Source organism: Rana temporaria, chromosome 2 (genome assembly GCF_905171775.1).
Source record: "Rana temporaria chromosome 2, aRanTem1.1, whole genome shotgun sequence".
Lineage (NCBI taxonomy): Eukaryota > Metazoa > Chordata > Amphibia > Anura > Ranidae > Rana > Rana temporaria.
In genome coordinates this window covers 463,524,528-463,527,937 of record NC_053490.1, presented here as the reverse complement: position 1 = coordinate 463,527,937, position 3,410 = coordinate 463,524,528, and the positions used below count along the sequence as shown (strand labels likewise).

The 3,410-nt window shown below is 50.3% G+C and overlaps 1 non-coding gene across 1 annotated transcript; it reads left to right on the top strand.

Annotated features, from left to right (window-relative positions):
• The first annotated feature begins 2,990 nt into the window (after positions 1 to 2,990).
• Positions 2,991 to 3,062, top strand: TRNAQ-UUG. The gene has a single exon. It is a non-coding gene; the product is annotated as a tRNA-Gln (tRNA).
• The last annotated feature ends 348 nt before the right edge of the window (positions 3,063 to 3,410 follow it).

The window sequence follows — 3,410 nt, the reverse complement described above, 5'->3', positions numbered from 1 at the left end:
GGGTTGAACAGGTCGCAATGGTGGTTATGAGCAATGTTGGATACAGTGAGGAGATGAGAACTTAACCTCTTTCCTTTGACCAATCTATGCAAGGTTTGATGTGTCTGCAACCAGGGAAGTCCCAGAATGATGGGAAACAGTGGAGAGGGGATGAGGTCTAGTTGTAAAAGTTCACGATGGCCCGAATCAGTGGTGGCCTGGAGAGGCCACGGTTTCCTGTGTGACTAGTCCTGATTCGGGAAGAGAAGAGAGCCATCGGCCAAGTGAATCCGTAGATGTTGGTCCTTATTGCGGAGGGGGATGTGTAGTTCTTGGGCCAGAGTGGAGTCCAGAAAGCAACTGCATGCACCCCGAATCAACGATTGCCGGCAGGCGGATAGTCTTTTTCCGGCAACTGTAATGAAAGAAAAAGGACAAGATGAGCCATAGGAATGTTTGAAACATGGAAATTGCAAGCAGGTTGAATCAGAGGCTTACTCGGCCTTATAGGGCAGGTGCGTAGAAGTGGCCAGAGGCTCCGCAGTATAGGCATAGGTTGTTCTGGCGTCTGCGTAGTCTCTCCTCGCTAGTAAGGGGTGAGCGGACCAGCCCGAGTTGCATAGGTTCTGGATCGGGAAAGGACAACACGTTGAGGAAACCACAGGAGGAGGCGGAGCTGAAACGAGCCTAGGAGGAACCCAGGCGGGACGTGAAGGTCTGAAAGCGCTCAGAGCGCCGTTCCCATAAGCGTCGGTCCAGTTGAGTGGCGGACTGGATCAGGGCTCTAGAGAAGCGGGGGCTTCGGTTCTTGCCAACTCATCCTTAAGAGTCTCTGAGAGTCCTAGGCGGATTGATACTTTAATGCCGCGTCGTTCCAGCCGGTGTCGGCTGACCATTTACGGAACTCGGCGGTGTAATCTTCCACCGGTCTTTTTCCCTGCGCCAAGTTATGGAGATCGGTCTCGGCAGAAGCCATACGCTGAGGATCGTCATATAGTTGAGCCATATGTTCGAAGAAGGAGTCCAGAGATTCTAGTATCGGGCTCGGTTTTTCCATAAGGCTGTGAGCCCACGCTTGGGGTTCTTCGGTTAGAAGCGATATCACAAACCCAACCTTTACAGATTCAGCAAACAAAGTCCTGGGCTGGAGACCCAAGTAAAGGGTACAAGCATTCTTGAAGGCCCGATATTTTCGGCGTTCGCCGGAGAACCGTTCTGGAGTGGGACCCGGGGTTCCGGGTGAGGCATTGCTGCAACCGATTGGCGGCAGCCTGTGGAGAAGAGGTCCCAGCAGAAGGTGCAGCCGGAGAGAAGAGGAGGGCCCAGGAGAACCGGTTATTTGCTGAAGGCGGCCGTCCACCTGTATGTATCCCTCCTGGAGCTTCTGTACCGCCTCGGTAAGCGCGGACACCTGCTGGCAAAGTGTCTCGGACATCTTTTTAGCTGGTTTATACTGTCATAAAAACAGGTACTTACCGAGACCGATATGCAGAGGGTGGCTCACCTTTACGACCAAGCGCGCCCGCCCCCTGAGGTTTGAGACAGGAGGCAGAAGCACGAGGCGGGTACCGGTGCCAGGCGAAGAAGCGGTGCTTGCAGGGAGTAGCAGCAGATGACAGTAGCTTCTGTGGGGCTGCAGCCGGAGGAACAGGAAACAACCGAAGACATGTCAGAGATGGCAGGTACGGATCTGGGTCAGGAGGCAGGCAAAGGAAGTTCCAACACACGGGCCAAGATTCAAGGGACGGAGACAGCAGCAGATCCGGGTCACAAGCCAAAGTCCAAGGGCAGGAGAAAACACAAGTCCGGGTCACAAGCCAAAAGGTCAGGTCTGGAGAGTTCAGGTAGAATGGTGAGAGCAAGCCGAGTTCAAAGTTCCAGGGGAGAGCTGAGTCGGGAAGCAATTCCAAAGGTAAGGTTTCCAGGAAACAGGATACAGGTCACAAGCTGACAATAAACCAGCAACCTGTCTTCAGACAGGGGCTGGTTTAAATAGGGCGGTCAAGCCTGTGATTGGTCCCGAGCGGACCCGCGCTCGTGCACGCGCTCGTGCACGCCGCCTGGTCGCCGCGGTGTGCGCGCGCATGCGCACACGCCTGAAGTGTCAAGGAAGCGTTGGGAGGTCAATCTGCCGCGCAGGGGCACTGTATGGGGGTCCACGGAGCTGGGACCCTGACATACAGTTTAATAAAAATGAGAATAGTTTAAAGTACATACTGCAAGAATACACGAACAGGAAGATATATGACCATTCACCTTATGACTAAAATGTGTTTCACTTAGTCACTTGATGCCTGTGGCCTTATATAGACTCTGTTCGGGTACCTCTCTGCCATCTACTGGTTGTTTTATAGAATAGCAGGATAGCAAAAAAATAACAATAAAAATAAATGAATGTAGGCTATGGGGTGCCTGTTTTGTCCTTCATGTGATACCCCAGCCCGTCACATACGCTATCTCATCACTCCCCAGGGACAATGAGCTGTAAAAGCGATCTGATGGCCAATTATCTGTTAGGATATAGTTTACAAAAAAGAGCATTGTTGCCTGAAAAATAAGTTACCAGGGTGATGCCTGTAGCTGTAGGCATCATCCTGATATAACCACTTTAACCCCGTGATGCACCGGTTCTTTGGACCTAAAGTGGTTAAGAAAATGTAAAGCCTCAAATCACTATAATATTTTAGCATTACTGAGTCCTGTCCCTAAACATTGGCCTATCTAATCCTTACAAGTGGTTCTGGCAATGCGCTGTGTGTGCGCATAGAAGCAATTACATGACCTCTGCTAATTTGCACATTTGCAAATCCGGGGTAGCGGTCCATTTGCTCACCAGGTTGCTCTGAGCTAAAATTTTGGGATTTAGACAGCCGAGAGTGCTCGGTGGGTGTGGGGAGGGATGTATACAAGGTAATAAAGAGAAATAAAAATATAAAATCCTGAGTTGGAAAGTTTTGTAGTTGGGGGGGACATATTTACAGATGTAGGTGTTAAAAAATTGAAGAGTTAGAGGTCCCATGGTGTAATGGTCAGCACTCTGGACTTTGAATCCAGCGATCTGAGTTCAAATCTCAGTGGGACCTTTTTTGGAGACTCACCATTCTTTTCTGTTCTGAGAATAAAGTTGTGCATGGCAGGATAAGGCCTCTCAAACTTTTGGCTAAGATCAAGTGTAGTATCTGTCCTTATTATTTTCCAGTAGGGGTGCTCCACCATTGTTATGGCTTGATGGTTTCTGTATAATACCCCTGCTGGTATGATAAGGGTCCTGAGGGATCTTCCCGTGACAAATTTAAACTGAGGCACTCACTGGGTGAGGTGGGACACAGGAGTAAATCCCTAATAGAGGAACCAGAGGGTCAGCCTTCCTCCCCTACCTTGGGGGTCTCTCTTCGTGAGAGCTTTCTCCCTAGTACACGGGGTCAGCTTAA